Source organism: Pleurodeles waltl, chromosome 4_1 (assembly GCF_031143425.1).
Source record: "Pleurodeles waltl isolate 20211129_DDA chromosome 4_1, aPleWal1.hap1.20221129, whole genome shotgun sequence".
Lineage (NCBI taxonomy): Eukaryota > Metazoa > Chordata > Amphibia > Caudata > Salamandridae > Pleurodeles > Pleurodeles waltl.
The window spans coordinates 495,147,053-495,167,141 of record NC_090442.1 but is presented as its reverse complement, the minus strand read 5'-3'; the positions used below and the strand labels follow the sequence as shown (position 1 = coordinate 495,167,141).

Here is a 20,089-nt window from a genome sequence, read left to right as displayed (position 1 = left end):
ACATGGTTACCGAACTTTGCCAACCCAGACCTCTTAAATGCTCCCGTGGTCCCAACTCAAAAATTGTGTAATAATTTGAATTCAGTTTTCATCGAAAAAATCTAGACAATAAAAAATAGCATTTCTTCCACTTCATCTATTAGTGTTCTGGAAGATATAAACCTTACAAAACTGGCAGCATTTCTGGCTACCACTAAAGATGATTTATCGAAGCTGATGACCAAGGTCAAATGTGGCTCTCCTAATGATTTTTGGTCCCCACGCATCCTAAAAACTGTTTTCTCAGAGTTCCCTGGTACAGCTGTCTCGCTGCTTAATCTATCCTTAAGCCAGGGCATGGTTTCCCATACCTTTAAGGAAGCAGTGTTAGTCCCGTTGTTGAAAGAAGCTGGGGAGGATCCCTCGGTCTTAAAAAATGAGTGCCTCATTTCTTTACCACCCTATCTGGCCAAGATATTGAAAGCCCATATTGTGCGTCACATCAGCGCTTTAAAAAAAAAGAAAAAAAGATTGCACTTTCCTGGACTCCCATCAGGCAGGCTTTCGTCTTGCTCATTCCACAGAAGTTGTGATACTATCTGTGGTGGATGACATGAGAGAAGAAGCAGACAAAGGACAGGCCCAGACATTAGTCCTGCTTGACATAACGGTGGCTTTTGACACAGTGGATCATGATATTCTAATTGACTTTGTCAGGGCTGCTGGATTGCAGGAGGCTGAGATGGATCAGCTGGTATCTTTTATAGCTGATCGATATCAATCTGTTCGTCTTTCCCCTTTCTGCTCCCCAAGGTTAGACTTGAGTGTGGAGTACCATAGGGGCTCCTCCTTGTCTCCCCTGTCATTCAATCTCTATCTTCATCCATTGGTTCATATCCTACAGAGGCATGAAGTGAAGGTGCATAATTATGCTGATGGCATGCATCTACTTTTCAATGTGAATGATTCTCTGGAATCGTTTGAATTCTTTCAGAGCATTATGCTCCTCATCCGTGATTGGATGAACTGTCATCAGCTGAAGCTGAACTCAGATAAAACTGAGATTGTATTGACAAAAAATAAATTGTATAAGTTGAACTCCTCCTTCTGGCATGGGGAGATGGGTGCCTCTCCTACTCCAAAAAGAGCAGATAAAAGCCTCAGGATTATGGTCGATGAAGATCTCTCACTAATGCCGCAGATTGGCGCAGAGTCCTCAGCCTCCTTTTTTCTTAGAATTGTTTTTCCAATTGAGGCTTTTATCAAAATTATAATTGCCCTCGTTATGTCATGTTTTAACTATGTGAATTCCCTCTGAATGGGCCTGCCTAAGGGTCAGAGTCAGAGACTACAGCTTGTTCAAAATCAAGTGGCTAGATTGGTTTGGTGCCAGCCAAGATGATGTCCTACTAAACATTTGCTGGTGAAATTGCATTGGCTCCCAGTTGTCCATAGAACCATTTTCAAAATTGGGTGTATTGTTTGTAAATCACATTGTGGTAAAAGTCCTTCCTTCGTGAGCTCCAGACTTTAGAACTATACCCCAAGTGCAATTTGAGGTCTGGGTGTCAAAATTTATTAGAAGTTCCTAAGTTCAAGCGAAAACACCTGGGGGGTTCCAGGTTCTGTGTACTTGCCCCTGTCTTTTGGAACTCTCTGCCTATCAACATCAGAGCCGCAACCTCATATGCGAGTTTCAGATCTTTGCAGAAAACGTGGCTTTTCAGACCGGCATATGATCAGCTCTTGCGTCCTCCCCGTTGTTGTGTCCTTAGCACTGTGAAACCTCATTGGTGTGCATGCACTTTACAAATTTGTTGTAACATAACAAATGTTTTGTAGAGAACAATTTCACTCAGTATGAGAAATTTCAAAGTTTCCTTATGAGTTTTACGAAGATGGCACCTAAAAACTTTGCACACTTCTACCAATAATCCTACTTTTATGAATGTCATGCCTCACATCCTTGGTTCACAAGATATACATGTCAGGGTTTCTCCTATATGAGCGTGTATTCCACAGTTATCTTCACAGAACTCTGAGAAGGTGATTATTTCTTAAATATCATTGCACAGATATAAAGGTGAACTTGGAGTCAGATATAAAAAGAGGACAACATTGTTTTTGATACGCTGTACTTTATCAAACAGCAGGACGGCTGTTGTCTGATTCTTAGCATAATCCCTTGTGATCCTTTGCAGTTATGTCCACTGTCAGTACCGCAGTAGGACATCTGAGTAATGGTAAGTTTTGAGTTTGTAAAAATTCTCAGTGGAGTATCAATGCTGTCACTGGTCTTACCACGTTACAAATAATATGAGGCGAGGAAACCCAGAACACTTGTGTGACTTCGGATTTTGGATTATTAGGTAATTATTCCTTTAGCGATACACAAGCACAGATGACTTTCAGGAGTTCGGCACATTTTGATCCCTTGTTCTTCGCTGTTTTTTTCTACATTCCCATGAGTGAGCTGTGATTTTCAATACATATTTTGTAAGAGCTAATCTCGCACACCACCTCTCGCAGCACACACACACACACAAACATGCTAACACAAAGTAGCAGCCCCGATTTGCTGCACATCACGGTTTAAAAAAAGCATGAATGACAGGGACAACAGTCAGTGACAGGCACACGTGGCACAGAGACAGGTGAGCTGTAAGAACAAGGATTCTGGAACGGCTGCTGGGGTCTGACACGCACTGGGTCAACTTTACCCCAGACTAATCAGACACGGTTTGTTTCGGCAACTCTATCTGAAGAATAACTTAAAAAAAGCCGAATAACATAATTAGATGTATAAATCCTCGCTCGAAAAAAAAACCTCAAAGCTTTAAAACCAGTGTTTTTAGCAGCAGATTGCAGTATTTTAGCTAGGTATCTATAATGGATTTCTTTTTCTCCAGTTAGTCCAAGAAGTCAGTGTAACTAAATGAATGAAAACGAATCATTCTGATAAGAAAGGTGATTGGCTACCTCTAATTGTTAAGTCCATTTTTAGGATCTAAACTTTCTGCGCTGGTAGTTCTGGGTGACAATTTAATTATAACCATAAATGTATTTTTCTGTGAACAGTCAATGTAGAAAGCCCTCAAAGGTCCTTCACATTTTTTTTTATAGTGATTAATTTAGTGATATTCGAAGCACTGGGTGCTGTCCTGCAATCAGTCAACTGAATATTCTTGACAGGCCGGCAGTCCAAATATTTCCAAGATGCCGCGGTTGTTCATTGCATCGATTACCAGTGTTTGTAAATATTTCACACTGAATAATATGTTGTTGGCCTTGGTTCCAAGGTGAGAAACTGACAATTGTGTCAGATTCCTTGAGACTACAACTCAACGTTATCTTCTACATCTATGTATTGTTAGCAGTGCAGACCTAATGAGGGTTACAAGAAAGTGGTCTCCCTGCAACGATTGAGATAAAGATATCTTCTGAAATAAGAGACTACCATTTGAGCTGACACAATACTAAGGCCATCATCACATCTTGTGTGTGTGTGTGTGTATATATATATATATATATATATATATACATCCATCCATACATCCATATGTTAAGGTGGTGACTTATGCCAGTAGAGGGACACCCAAGGTTTATATTTACGTGCAAAAGCATGCATTGCTATTGTCTAACAGGATGGCTTGGTAAATTGAACGGCTGATTCAAACATATATGATGATATTCAGGTAATTTAAATGGAAACAGGGCAAGGCTGAATCATTATTCAGTATGTCTGAGATTAGTAAACTGAGTGCTATTAAATTGGATAACAGTAACACGTCATATTTACAGCACTTAAAAATTGCAAAAGTGCGATATGAAGTTCTATGTAAAAGTTATAATTCTTACTGTTCTAGACAGGCAATGTTTATGACAAAACCTCTTTTGCTCTGCATCATTCAGAGGAAGTTTCCTGAATAACTTAGTCTGCAGTCATGACTGTCGCCATCCATGGAGGCTTGTGATAAACCAATGTCCTTAAAATATATATATATAAAAAAAGAGCTCAGTTATTCAGCAATCCGTTCACAATGATGAAAATGAATGGTCAGTACTGGAAGATGAATTCTTCACAAAAATGGTCACTGAAAAAACACATCTTCTTAATTCTTTACAATACTCTTCGAAAGCAGCAAATGATTCCGGGTTTCTAAAGAGTATATTATTTTTGCATTAATAGATTCGTTAATCTATTACTTGAACCAGTTTGTGGTCAGAGAAAATGAAGACAAGATCGTAGCTCCATTGTTAAAAACACTCTTGACCCAGTAGCACTAAAACACTTTAAAATAATGAGGGGCTGCACTGCTTTCTTTGAAATGTAAAATCCCGGCTAACGTGTCAGAAGAGTAAAGCCCCTTTAGAGCAATAGTAAATATTCAGCCTCATTCATTCAGGAGTTCATCCGCTGCTAAAACACAAAAAGAGTTGGGCCATACAGATGAAGATGTATTTTCTCTGATCATCCTTGTTGACATCTCTGCACTTTGTGACATTGGAGACCAAGCTCTCCTTGCACATTCCCTGTTTTCGATGGGACATGTTTATGGCATTGCCTTTGAGTGATTCATTTCCCTTCTCAATAATCAGGAGTGGTGGGTAAAGATGGAGATTTGCTTCAAGATGGTTTAGTTTGACTATGCCGTTCCCGTAGGTTGTAACCCGGTGTTTAATAGCCGCTAAGAGTTCCTCAAGGACCGTCAACTTTCTGTTGAGTTTCTTCCCAATCTTTCCACTGTTCTGCAGAGAACACACACTTTTATCCATGAGTCTGTTGTGCAGAAGGAGTCCTGGGTGCGGTGTCAGAGACCCAGTTGAACATAGAAGTGAGACATAATAATTACAGGAAGCTAATTAACTGAAGAAATATTCTCCTTTCCGGGATTATGTTACCTGATAAACAGCCTCATGATACAGGCCGAACCTCTCATCAAGTTCTGGTCTTAACTTGGGAATTTATATTAAAATGAATCTCCTGGTGCCATAGGAAAGAGGCCTTTGCATAAATGTCCAGATAGGGGCAGAGGAGCCATTCAAAAATGAGGCTGCCCAACTCATTTATGAAAAAAACAATAGAGAATTGGCATCCACCCAGCTAAAAAAAAACACACACACAACCTTCTGATTGTGAAGCAGATCAATTCACTTTGTACAGCATTCTGGTCCCGGGGGGATAATAATGTATGTTAAAGGGAACTCCCATCAGTATATCTCTTCCTTCTTTCTGTACCCGAGACCAGGTGCAATAGCATGGGCCTTTAGAACAAGTTGCCACTGAACATGAGGAAACTTCTTGCTCTGTCATATATAAAAATAAATAAATAACACATTAGTTTGTGTAAACATGTTCACTGTATTGTCCTCTTTGTTGATTACTGTTTCGATTATTTTGAGACAATTTGATTTTTTTAGCACCTAAATAAGTATATAGATAGTTACATCGGGGTTGTGGAATTTAATAAAATATCTACTTGTCCATGGAACAGGTTGCTTTATAAATCTACTTGCCTTGTAACAAAATCCACTTGTCCCTTTGGTGCCAGTAGGGTGGTGACAAATTATGTCAGCAGTTTCATTATATAAGGGCTCAGATAGTAGCCTATTTGATTCTGCCAAGGCTCATACTATAGTCGGTTTGAATACTAGCAAATCCATTATTTTGCCACCTTTACACAGATGTACATACTGAGGCTGTAGGTAGTAGCAGTAATAAATACATCCAGGTTTGGAATGCCCTTTTGAGACTGTGCAAACCTGTGAACTTGCATGTTTTAGGGGTTTTCACCAGCTCTTCTCTAATCTTTTTCCATACTGAGAAAGCTTAGAAATGTATTTCTGACAGTTGGGGACAAAAAGTAATTGGAAAGAAAGATAACTTCTAGATGCTCAAAAGATTATCACATGAGCAAATGTAAACATATAGATTTGCTTGAGCTAAATTCCAGTTCACAAATATTTTCTAGGAGTTCCATTTCCTGACCTACTTCTTTAAATTCTTGTTAATTCACGAGTCCTAAATCTACATGAATGCAAGGACATATACCATGGGTCAACTTTTGTGACTTCCTTAAAGAATTGATCTGGCTTTACCCAAGACCTTTATTTTTATTAAAATGATCTCTCTCTCTCGCTCTCCTCCACCCACTTCACTATGAGTGACAGCGTTGTGCTCTTTCACAAGGAATGTATCAGCCCACAAAGTAATTTTATTCAGTGCAAGGAACTACAGTGAGACTGTGTGTTTTTGGAGACTAAAAATATTTTCGCTTTTTGCCTGTGTTTGTTATAATAGTGGGAGTTCAACAGCTGCCACAACAATAAAGTTTTACAAAACCCATGTCAAAACAAGACATGCATTGGCAAACCCAAAAGGCTGACGACTAATGTCGAACCTACTGACTTTGACAATGCTATTTTTTTTTTCCAGGTTTTCCATATTCCTGCTGAAAGTGGTTACACTGATTTTCCCATTATGGATATATTTTTTGGAAATATTAGCATGCATCAACAGATTTCACTAAATGATGCTTCATGAAATGGTACCTTAAATATCATAGTAGTTTAGCAAATGTTTGTTTTCTTCCTTGCATTTTTTAATGAACATTTTGATTTTTGAAAGCAAAGAATCCTCAATATTGCTTTTAAGCTTCTGCTAACATTTGCAGCTCATCAGAAAGCATTCTGAGAGCATTATACGTGGCCTCATATCGTTAAACTTTGCAAATGTGTGTACAACTTTTTATATTAGAACTACTATCAGTAGTGCTGTCCAAGCTTACATTTCCTTAGTGCGCGCACCCTAATAAAAAAAGGCTTTGCATTAATGAACCATAAATGCAAGTTCGTACAGTATTAACATAGGGACAGAAATGTTATCTTTAGTATAGGCAATGTCCTTCCCTGTTCCATAATGAGGTACTTTAAACTGGCAGATGAAGGGTTTGTGCTGCAGGGATGTGGACCTACTTGACCCAGGCACAAAAAAAATATGAAAACGTGTTGCTCTTGACCCCAAACAATATGTCCTGGGATTCAGGATTATTAAAAAAACAAAAACAAATTGACTACAGCATACATGCAGGGATCCTTCAAAAACAGCCATTTGCCCTCAATTGAAAGAAAATATTCGGATTGACCAAACACTGTACTTATAGTCTGAAGTAGTAATCTAGTAATGCATGTTTTCTGAAAGAAATGTGCAATATTTTAGAAATGCTTATTCCTATACGATGTGGATCAGTACGAAGTTAGCAAACACTCAGATTTTCACATAGTTGACAATAGAATTTGCCACAATTAAAAATGGGCAATTATTTGAGTTTACAATAGACATATTCTAATATTTTATTCCCTATTACATCATCATCTCTAGGTTGAATTTCCTCTGTGTCCCGTTTCTCTTAGATCCATTGTTGTCTCATCTATCTATCTATCTATCTATCTATCTATCTATCTATCTATCTATCTATCTATCTATCTATCTATCTTTACACATTCATGGGATGCGTTTCTATGTATGTATAGTGCCATATGAGTGTGTGTGTGTGTATATATATATATATATATATATATATCATCCTTTTCACTGTATAATGTGGTGACACTTCTAGATATTAATAGCATAGCACTACATAAAAACAAAGATACAAAATCAAAAAAATGTTAGGAACAATCACAAATAGCAGACTGCCCACAAGCCACTTTTATGACCTTAACTTTTCACACCCACATCTTTGATCTCTTCTGCACCCTGAATGCAGCTTCATGCCAAGCAAACAAATTAAAATTTAAACAAACCAAAATAAAACCTGTCTTTACTACTAAAGGTGAACCTCACTGCTTTGAAGCAATGTCTTAATGCCGTGAGGTACATGAATCAATTAAAACAATTCCAGTTTGACTAAAATGACACACAAAGCAGAAAATCAGACATGGTTCTCATTTGATAAATGAAAAACAAAGAAACTGCACCTAGAAAACAATGGAACAGTCACTGTCAGTGCATGTGATTGTCCTGCAGTTGTTGGCTAGGCATGGTTAAAGGATTTTTGGAGGAAAAACCCACTCCAGTTGGGTAAATCTGAGGGCTGAGTACAGAGGCTCAAAGGGGTTGGATATGATGATTGAGGCGTCTAGCAATAGCAACAAATCTGCCGCTACTAAATACATTGAGGGTGGCAAGATGGCTTCTGGAAGTTATAATTCCATGTAAAGTCATTGAATATTTTTGTTTCATTTCTCCCAGCTGTTACATTTGAGATGACATTTTGTCAAGATTTTTCAAGTCAAGTGGCTCATACCTTACAAGTGTGTGTTGTGAGAATTGCATTGAGTCCAACTGATTCCTTTGACATGATGAAGGAGCCTTGATTTTGATGCCAAATAACCAGAATGAGAAAATTACAGACTAAAGCCCACCAATGATATGCCTTTTATCTGTTGGTGCCACTATTTGCTCTCAGTTTTCAATGCAGAATTACTCAATGATCACATTTCTTATGTTGCAATTTGCAGAGATAAGTACCCCAGTCCACTGTCTCCAATGTCAGGGACTCCCCACTAACAGTACACAAGAAACTTTAATAGCCATTGGACAACCAGGCATCTTCTAGACAAAGCAGTACCTTCTGCTACAGGATTTTGAAATCCTGCCAGCTGAGGATAGAAGCTCCATAGTTATAAGCATGCTTCACTGTCAGCATCTTGATCTCCTTGGTCAGCAGGAAATTGGCATCACCAGTTCTTGGAACAACTCTTACATTGGAGACTCATAGTAGAGATTGAAACAGTCTGTGTTTTTCCATTGCATGGAACAGATTTTTGAGCATTCATCAAGAGAACAGGGATTCCCCCACTTCTTTCTTTTTCATGCAGGTTCTGAAAAACAAGGTCACTTCAAAGGATTAGTAACTCAACTACAACATTCTCACTTTCTCAGAAGTGTGATGTCACATAATCTAGTAAAATGTGATGCAGTTCTGCGTTTCATAAAAGCGTTCTGAGAGTAGTCAAGATGGTGGAAAGCTTTCTTTCATGTAAAACTGTCTTAACTCCCCGAGCTGCTCCTCCATGAGTCACAATCCTGCCTACAGAAGAAAATAATTCAACAGTTGGCAACCAGCCAGCATTTCCATGTGAGGACTGACAGTCGGAGATTCTATTTAGTCCTTTTCAGCGGTCATGGTTTGAATTGTCAGTTCTGACAAACTGACGGGTGGCTACTTTCAACTGCTTCCTTTTTGGACAAATCCTTTTGAAGCTTCACAGTTCAACAGATTACACTCTCTTCCTGTTGCAGGAGCTAATTGGTCTTATCCTCCGATTATTTACTTTTTAATTTAAATTTGGCCAGTGCTGCAGCGCCACGGAATCCTAGCTATTACTTAAACCGAATAGTGGATTCTGCGCAAGGGGTCAATGGATCGAAGCGACATAGGATTAAGAGGATGTCATCAATGAGGAATGCAATCATCAACAATAATCAATATAATAAAAAATCTTGAACCTCAAACAATAACCACACCAGTTTATTCAGAAGAACTATAAAATGTATTTCCCTAGATTAACAATGCTAATGTCATGAAAATAACTCGCAAGCATAAATTATAGGCATATAGGATTAATAGAGGTTGATTAGAACGTCCTATATATCTGAGTTTAATCAAAACAATTAAGCAAATAATCTCCAAAATAATAACACTGATTAGCAAAACCAAAATCCGTAATAATGGCAATGCGTGCATTAGTATGAACATTCAAAGAGTGTCAATATAAATCTTGAGCATTCAAAGATAATACCATCACTAACCACAAATTAGCATCAACATGTTTGGGCTTCATGTAAAAAGAATTTAGAAACACAAATTTAGGAAAATCACTCTAACTCTGGTTATTATAAAAAATCATTATTAGTATGCAGCAATTAAATTATAAGTTGCAGCTGGTACCGGCAAAGCAAAAGAGACACATATAACATTACAATCTCATACGTTACCCCAACGATAACAACATGTAGTCTACTTCAGCAAGGGGACACCATCAGGTATGTCTTCAGAGAATCATGCCTAATGACAGCTAATCCCATGCTGCTAGTATGAATCAAACCATTAACAGGAACTCCTGAACACCAAATATCATCTCTGCCTAAAATTCTTCTCCCAAATCTGACTAAAGAAAATCCTACTCAGGTTGTTAAACTAATCTTCAAAAAGCTTATGATTGGTCAGTACGTGGGGTGGTTACGATTCAGCCAATAATAATTCTACTTGATAACCTAAAATACAAAGACGTCACATTAACCAGGACATATTTTCAACAGTAACTTTTCCTCTTCCGTCTCGTCTGTAGCTCCATTGTTCCATCTTGTCTAACTTCTCTTCTCAGGAAGAAACGTTCTTATTCGCTACATTCACCTCCATCCTCGAGGAAGAAACCACGTATTAGTAACATTCTCAAACAACAGAACATTCAACTTATGCAATGCTCAGTTAAAACATGGCCTTGTTAGACATAATGCAGCAACCCACAAGGGGTAGCTGCGTACACATCTCTTAAACTATTTAGTACACTTTTTTAAAAGCATTGAACTATGGAAAATAATGACATTTAGTTAGATCTTTGCTCAATTAGGAACAAAAATGAACTGAGGTGATCATTTTCAAAAGTCATCCGTTTTTACATGTAAATTCACTATAGGTTTAGTATACCAAAATCATTAATAAACATGTTAGAAAATTTACACTCTCACACCAGCTTAAGTAGCACATCTAACATCTCTTTTTATTTCACTAACACATATTAGCCCAAATCTGCCTTCAGATTAAGTCAGCATTATATAATTAGGTTTCTAAGTGTTTTTACATTGGAATCTGCAACCAGACCATATATTTTGATTCATGCTCAAATTAAAAACACATTTGAATAGATTCGGGATGCAGCCGAACTGGCAGATTGACCGTGGCCACAGCTACAGGGAACTTTCTCAAAGTTAGTAGAACTGTCCTCTCCAGTAAACCTCCCAGCTGGACAACCCTTAACAGGCTAAAACGAACTAGTCCTTTGACAGCCCTAGCTCCAGTTATACATATTTTGGCACCCAGTTGTTTCAGATGTGTGTCCTGACACGTCAGGCCAGCGCATCTGTGCACTGATAGCAGAGAACATAGCCCTGGGGCTGGTTTAGCAGACACTAGGCCAAAGAATAGGATACAATTTCAGATGGAGTTTCCAGGGGTGGAGCTTTGGCAGTGAGATTCGGGGGTAGGGGGGTTGAATTGAAAATTTCCCTGCTAACAACAGTATGCATAAGGGTGGAGGGATGACCAAGGTGACGAGCAAAGATTATCAATAATAAGGTTATAAACAGAACACTACCCATCCTCTTTAGTGGCAACTTCATTTTCATTTATTTCATGGAACTTTGCAATCAGTCGCCAGAAGTAGTTCTCTTTTATTTTTCAAACAAATGCTAACCCCTTTCCCGGCACCTGCTTTGCGAGGGAGTGTAAAGCACTGCCCAGTAAATCTTGAATGCTTCAGGGTGTTGCTTTTATGGACCTGTATACATTGATAGCCAGGCATGTTTTCAATCCCCAGGATGTCTGGAATGGCGATCACATTTAAAAATAACAAAACCAAATATGATCGCTATCTGAAACTTGAAGCCACATATACACGAGAAGATGAAACAAAAGCTAAAAACAAATTCAGCAAATATTATTCGAAAATGTTTCCTCCGATCCTTCAGTTTGGGAAGCCTAATATTGCGACGCTTACGAGCTGCACACAATTGTTGATGTCCCATAATGTTTTGTACTCTAAAGCAGTATAGGCGGTGGTTTTAGAAGGCAGGGGTTGGGGTCTAGTAAAAAAAAAAAAAAAAAAAAAAAAAAACGCTTCCCTAAACTTGGAAAGTATCAAATAAAAAACTGGTGGTTTTACAGTGCACACATTTGCAAAATTACCAAGTCTGTCATTTTTAGCTAATTAAGGCATTTTTGCTTTGGAGACTATGTATTAAACGCCAGAAAGTTCATATTGTAGTACTTAAATACAGTACTGGAAGGGGAATGTAAATGGAGAGGGAGAGAGACGAAAGAAGGGAGGCTTGAGTGAGAGAGAAATGAGAAGGAGAGAGAAAAAGCGCTTTCACGAGAGAGAGAAGGAAGCAGAGTCCAACATACACGCCCTATACCTCGGATGATTTTAAAGCAACAATTGAAGAATTTATACAAATTTAAAAGAAATTCGGTGGCCAAAGTTAACGGTTAATTACCTTAGGATTTTTTAAAAAATATTAGCTCAGTTATTTGTATCGCTGGGGTGGTACAGGTATTACAAAGAACTACAGGACACAGGGTATACAGTTACTAGTGGCTATTCTCTGAACCACGCCTGTTTAGATCTTACCTTTATTTAACGCAGAACTTCTAGTGCATCAGCTCAGGTTGCACTTTTTTAGTCAGTCAAATAGTCTACATAATGTCGAGAGGGGTCACGGTTGGACCTCAGGTGATAACGCCCTTGACTTCTTCTAGGAACAGATTATTGGGTGGCCTTTTTCGTGTCTGGGAGTCTGGTTGCCACCTGGGTCAGGTTGCTTGAAGGTGTTATTGTGGCAGGCAGAGGCACAGATGGCGGAGCCAGAGGGATAACTCGGCCAAGGGGAGGCTCCATCCATACCTCCCTTGGGGTCATGCCAGCTGCTCAGGGGCACATCGCACATCCCTTCACCATCTAGCAAATCTCTGTCTAGCAGCCAGGGTGCCCTTTTGAACGGAGAAGTTTTCCGGGTGACAGTCTCAGCACCTTTCCTGGCAATTACCATGGTGCCTTTTATTTCAGTGATTGTCCAAGGGCAGCCTTTAAAAGCAGACTGAACTTTCCACCAGGATGGCGGTGTTTGACTAGGGCTTTGTCTTCAACATTGAGGGTGCTATGCTTGGCATGCCACCTACGTGAGGCATATTCATTATTACAAAGCCTTAAGCAGGCAAAACGGTTTGGAGGATTTGGCTGGTTGACCCGCATGGGATGGTGGGGAATGATGTCAGTTAGAGTTCTCCTGAAACATAACTTACTCAAGGCTATGGCAGTGGTGGAGTGAGGAGTTTGTTGATACTCCCACAGGAAGCTGTAGATGACACACTCTGTTACAGGTCTCAGCCATGGCAATCCGGATAACTTTTGTCAGTGTTAGTACAAAGTGTTCTTTTTCACTATTGACTTGAGGCCATCAAGGTGGCCAATGTATTGTATTTTGAGATTGTAGGTACTCGGCCCACTCAGGGCCGCTAAAGTGGGGCTCGTTGTCTGTGCGAATCTCCCAAATAAACAATAGGTGGCCATCGTTTTTTCAATGTTCGGGATGACTTCTACTGTTGAAGTGGATGACCCAATTTCCACCTCTGGATGCAAAGAAAAGTCATCCACTAGTGTGAACATGTATGAGCCATTGGGGAGGCTCCCACAATTTGCACAGACCCATTGTCATGGGATAGTGGGGTCATCTTTAGTAATGACTGGTGTAGGAGATTCTGGTGGTCTAGTCGCCTGGCAGGCAGGACAGCTCTTCCCTGCTTCTACCACCCTTTGATCGAGGCCTGGAAACCAGACCTTGCTCTTCAGTCTGCTTTTGGACTTGACTATCACTTGATGGGCCCTGTGTACAAGGAGAATGGCTCATTGTTTCAGACTGTCAGGAAGGACTATGCAGGGACCACACATGAGGCATCCTTCCACTGTGAAAGATAATTCTTGCCGGATGTGACAAAGGGTTTGGAGAGTTGCTTTCACTTCAGCTGTATGATAGCCAGACGGGGAGCTTAGGGGCCACTAGTCTTCTGACAGTGTTGATTGTATTGCAATTCGTAGGCAGTCATCCTGCTTTGTATCTTCAGTTACCTCATTGAGGGAAATGGGGATTGGTTTGGAGCTGTTGAGCATCAAAGGGACATACTCTTCCATGTCCTGGGCTTCCATTTGCTTCGTAAGGTGTGGCCGGGTGGGCATGGTGTGACAGTCAGCAAGGTTCCGTGCACCTGGCTAGTATTCGACTGTGAAGTTGAATTCCTGCATCTGCAGGATCCACTTCTTAAGCCTTAGTGGTGGTGGTTTGGTTGAGGACCCCCAGAATAACAGAATCAATGGCTTATGATCTGTGAGAACGGTAAAAAGGTGTCCATACAGGTATATAGATATGTCGGCAACCCCTATGAATCGCAATGGCTTCTTGTTCTCTTTGAGAATATCTTTGTTCTGTCTGCATGAGTGTACATGACTGGTACCCACTCATCGCACTCTTGCCGTAAGGTCAGTATTGCCCCAAGCCCTGTGGAACTGGCATTCACCACTAGTTGAGTCTTTCTGGGGTCAAAGCATGCCAGTGGTGTGTCAGTTGATAATGCCTCTTTAGTGTTCCTGGATGACTGTTAATGTTTTTCTTCCCGTAGCCATGGGCTGGTGGACTTAGTGAGTTGACAGGTATGTAGTGTGGCATGGATCAGTCGCCCACACGACATGGACTACCTCCTGCTCATCAGCATCCAGGTGACTCTTGGTGATCGTGGTAGGGTGAGAATTTACTACCTTGACAGCTTGTTTTGGTCACATCAAGAATTTCTTTGGGGTAGAGCAGCATACCTTGGAGAAGTGAGTGAGTGTGCCACAGGAGCTGCAGGTTTTTCCTTGCTTCGGGAAGTCACCAGTACGAGGGTAGGAGCCACCACACCATCTGCCAGAACAGTCAGTCATCTTCGGCTGAGGCAGTTCTGGCGTTGCCTTGCGTGTTTCTTCTTTGATAGGTGAAAGGTGTGTCGGGTCCATGTGGGCTGCTAATGTAGTTTCAGTGACGTGCATCCCTGTATGAGCCCTCACTTCATCCTCTTCATTCTGCAGTGTGCGTGTACTCGCCGGTTCTTTCAGATGGCTATAAAACACATCCACGGGTTCATCCGGCCACTGCGCTTGGTGAAGGAGGAAGCGCTCATAGTTGGGGTTAGTGGAAGGTTCAAAATGTGCGGTGATGGTGTTTTTCAGCATTGTGTATGTGTGCGAAGGTCCCCCTTCCACCACAGCTTCAGAAATGTTGTGCGTGTCTGCTACACCCAGGTGAAGGAGTAGGGGCCTGCATCTGTCATCTGCAATGTCTACCGTCTCAAAGTAGGTCTCAAGGCATTCAACCCATGCCTACCAGTGCACAGTATGTGTAGGTGTAGGTGGAGGTCCTGTGAAAACAAAAGGCTCTAGGGCTGGGATGGTAGACCTGATGGGTCATCGTCAGTTTATAGAGAGAGGTGGGCACCACAGTTAGGCCATGTGATGCAGTGAAGGTTCACAGGTACTCCCTCTGGTGCCTTGAGTTGGTTCGGCATACTAGAGAGGTGGAGGTGACACCTGCACAAGGAAGGCAGGCCAGGCAGGCAGGGTGCAGCCCTTGTGTATAGGGATTGACTGAGGAGCAGCCAGGGAGTTGACCCTTGAACTGACGGGAGAACGTGGTTCAGCAACAGTCAAATGCACCTGTGGGTGTAGGCCATCTTTCCATAATGAAGCTTAGACATGCTACTAGTTTGTATTCAGTAAAAAAGTGCTCCTGGAGCGAACAGCTGCTGGGCCTTTTTCCCCGTTGAGGGAAAACAGGTGTGGCTGCTGTGCTTCTCTGCAACAGAAGAGGATGATGGACGGAGCGTTGAAACTTTTCAAACACTCACCCCAGTCACAGATCTGGGTTTAATCCATCATTGTTTTGCTCACTATGCCACCCCAGTTTGGACCCAGTCATATGCAAATCAGTCTTGACCCTGTTCCCCATGGGAACAGTCCAGCCCGAACTGCCAGGCCAGGTCGTCCCTGGACCGGAAAGAAGCATCTTGGGACCGGTTTCAGGGTACCACCCTTCATCAGCCAGGCTAGCTTGAATCCAGTTGCACGTGAGCAAGGGACCCACTTCTGGGGACCTTGCCTTACTGTTTGGTCTGGACTACCCGGACTCAGCCGGGGCTCCAGCTGCTTCAGAGAAAAGCAGGACTGAGCTCCAGGTGGGCATGTCTTGGCAGCTCCTGCACCACTACGAGCGGCAGGTAGGAGGAGTGGCGCACGTGAATAGTCGGTGCAGCCTCCTCGCTATCACTGTAGCGCTGGGGTGGTGCAGGTATTAAAAAAAAACACAGCACCTAGGGTACACAGTTACTCATAGCTATTTACCGAACCACGCTCACCTTTATGAATGTTCTGACAAGGACATCAGAATAAACCAAAAATAGCAATGCACACAGCAGAGACTCTAACTTCCCCCTCCTCAGTCACACTACATGGTGTTGCTAAAATGATGATGCAACACTACATCATTCCTCTATGTTTGAATAAAAATACAGGTCTCTAAAGTACTATCATGGAGTTAATTTTGAAATAAAAACTTCTAATTTTTGTAAACCAATACATTCATAGTTAAAATGATAAACACAACTGGTTTTGAGAATAAGGCTAAGTGGTTATATAATAAGCTGTATAATTTGAGACACGTAACTGGAAAACAAAAAGGCCATATTTTCATTATATGACAGAAAAACTGGCCTTCAAGAACAATGTCAAAATAAAAATAAAAAATTACCCTCTCGGGTGGCATGCATATTGAATATAACTAGCCAGGTTCTGTGTAGCTAGAAAGGGTATGTTTACTTTACTACTAGACCTGACATCCTTGAAGTGGTACTCAGTACCTTATTGGATAAGAGGATGCTTGACTCCATCAGTAAAGTGTTACCCTCACTGCTGAGCATTGCTTAACACACCTTTGGACTCCACTGCAGGGGTCAAAGGAGGTTCCTTTAGCCTTTGTTTTCCCTCCATAACCTCTTATTAAAACAACTCACAACTAGTTTTGTGGGGAAAAAAGCAAATAGTGTTGAGCAAAATATTGCAGGCAGGGAAGAAAGAATAGGCAAAAAAGCAAGAAATAGCGAGGAGGCATGATAGAAAGGAGAACGGGTAAGCCATCTGTTGCACTAGGTGAAATAACCAAAATATAATAATTCAAAGCTATTGTTGATGTGCAGGAAAGTAAACATAAATCACTGGCAAGGAAATTGCATTAACTCAGTGTAGCAGTGGCCCGTGGGGGGGCCACACCTGCACCCGAGGGCCTGTTGATGCGGGCCGGGGCCCGTCCAGCTCTGCTTCGGCTGTGGTCTGCTGCGAGGGGGGAGTGGTCGGCTTGTATCCCCCCATCTCTTGTGGTATATTTTGGGGCCCTGCCTGATGCCTCGGAAGTGAGCCGCTGGTTGTGACCTGCTGGAGCGACGACTGAGGCTGGTGACACTTGGCTGTGGCTTTGGTGGCCACGGCTGGGATGGTGCAGCGATGGCTGCACTGGAAGATGTTGGCGCTGGGGACTGGAAGACATCCGGCCTCCTTTCAACTGTGAGGTGCTGTGTTCCACTGGAATCTGCCAGTGGTGCGCCTTTGCCCTGTGCGTCTTGGGAGACTGCTGGTGCCCCCTGTCCTCCTTCTGGCCTGGTTGGCTGCCCGTGCTGACGTGCTCAGTGGTTCTCGCTTGAGCCGTGCAAAAAAAGTGCTGTCCACCATGGGTAAGGTGGATCAAAAGCAGCTCAAAATCACCTTTGTTGGTAGGAAGAAGACCAACTTGGCAGGTCAGATGTCTGACGACCCACCTCAAGAGGAGGACGTCCCTGTGCCTTCTGTGAAAGCTATGTTTGTGGATCTCAAGCGTAGGCTGGCTAGCATTGATGGGAAGTTGGATCACCTGACTGAACAGATGGACCATCCGAAGGAGAGGGTGATGGCCACGCTTCCCGGCTTGAACATGTGGAGTCTCGCACATCAGATTTAGAGAATGGTCATCGTTAAGATGGTGAGAAGCTGCTGCGGATGGAACAGGGGTTAGAACTTATCCGCAATAAAAATGAGGACCTTGAGGCCCAGTCCTGCCGCAATAATGTGCATATTTTAGATCTGCCAGAGTCGACAGCTATGGGCCACATGGAGACTGTTTGGCATCCCTATTCTCTGGTGAGCTATCTCAGGTGGTGGTGGTGGAGCGAGCGCCGGTCGCTTGGCCCCCTGCCTAGGGAATGGCACCCAGTGATTTACAATAACATGGAACTTAACTTTTTTCTGTATTACACTCCTGGGGTGCAGGCTGCTTGTAAAGCGTTTCTTCCAGTTAAGCGCACTTTGAGTCAAACGGATGCCAAGTTTTCCATCATTTACCCTGCTAAGCTGCGAGTATTGCATAAGGGAAAATTGCACTTCTTTATGGACCCAAAGCTGGCCACCAAGTATGTCAAGACTATCCCTAAAAGAGCGCCCCCGGCAGATGAGCGGGCGGGGAGAGGGGAGGTGGAGGCCCCTGCTGATAGCAATACTGATTGACGTTGGCTGTATTGCTGCAGCCTAGGACGGCCCTCTGCTGAGTTGATGGATCTGATCTTGATCACCCTAACTGACCTTGCAGTGTTGATCCCGGACTTTATATGCTATCTTGTTGCTCCAGCCCATCCACCCCACTTGGGGAGGTTTTCGGACGGCCTCACTGATGCTCCCTTGTATGAGTCCTCTTCAACTGAACATTGAGTTGTCTTGGGTTTTGTGTTTGGGTGAGGGTCGGTTCATCTGCCTGGCCTGATTGGGGGAGGCCAGCGCGAGTGGTGAAATACTGGTTGAGTTGTTGCTGTTCTACCCTTCTCTCTGTCTTTTCCTTCCACTCTCTTTAACAGCTGCTGCCTAGTGAGGACTGGTTGTGACGAGCGTAAGTCTGGATGGCTGTCGGGGCAGTGACTACTTGTGCCACAGCTGTTAGATGTCTCACTTGGAATGTAAGGGGGCTAAATGATGGCCACAAGATGCACTTGGTGTTGGCTTTAGTGCAGCACCATGCGATTGATATCGGCATGCTGGAAGAGACCTATCTGCATGAGGGCACAAGAGCGAGCGAGAGTGAGAGCTGGCTGGATAGGCGAGAACCACATGGCAATACACTCGGGCTATGCGCGAGGGGTGATGATTTTGATTCAGAGAGGCACGCCGTGGCGCACTGGTGAGGTGGTGATTGACCCGGGAGCGAGATACGTCCTGCTCAGGGGCATCTTATATGATAAACCGTTCTGCTTGATATCGCTTTACGGGCCTAATGTTGATGACCCTGAGGTCTTTGGGGAAGTTTGGCATTTGATCGGTTCACTGGGCCTGGGCTCTATTTTGTGTGGTGGTGATTTCAATGTGGTCTTGGACCCGGTGGTAGATCGCGAGAGTCGGGCCATGCCTCAACATATGGCGGCTGCGAGGGTCCTTACGCACATCATGGCTTAGAGTGCTTTGGTGGATTTGTGGAGGGGCGGACATGGTGGAGACAGACAAGGTACATGCGCGAATTATGTGCATGGCAGCTGGTCTAGATTAGATAGGTGGCTCAGCACCAGAGATGTGGAATTATGGACGATGTCCATTGAACATATGCCTTGAACTTTTTCGTATCACTCCCCGGTTTTACTGAAGTTACATTTGCCTGGCGGGCCCGGCTGTGCGCTTATGTGGCTGCTGCCTAGTGGAGCGCTGAGAGATTGTGTTTTTCGGGACAAGATTCGTACCGCGATCGAGGATTACTTCCAAATTAATCAGGGCTCGGTGTCATCCGTGGTCACTCTCTGGGAAGCCTCCAAGGTTGTGATCCGTGGTGTCTGTCTGGCTAAGCAACAAGGCATGTTGAAGGCCATTCGGCGAGAATTGTCAGAGTTGGAAATGCGCCTGGCCGAGTTGGAGAGGTGGTCGGCAGATCTTTTGGCAGAGATACAAGAGGCGTTGACCTGCTATGAGGAGGCGGCACTGCGCGAGGTGTCCTTTCTAGCAAGGTGGCGAGGACACGTCGATACAGTGACGGTGAGGGTGAGCGGGCCGGGCGGACGTTGGCGTCTATGCTCCGTGGGCTGGGAATTATATTGTAAAGCTGACGGACTCAACTGGGACCCTTAGGCCGGGTGCCACGGAGGTTCGGCGTGTCATGTCCGACTTCTACTCGGATTTGTACGCGGAGCGGGCAGGTGTGAGTGGGTTAGAGACTGTTGCTTACTTTGATGAAATTAGCCTG

The 20,089-nt window shown here is 42.8% G+C and overlaps 1 protein-coding gene across 5 annotated transcripts in view; it reads left to right on the top strand.

Moving 5' to 3' along the window:
* The window catches only part of NAV3 (neuron navigator 3), a 1,001,553-nt gene that overhangs the window by 177,082 nt on the left and 804,382 nt on the right, over nt 1-20,089 (top strand). The window lies entirely within an intron of this gene.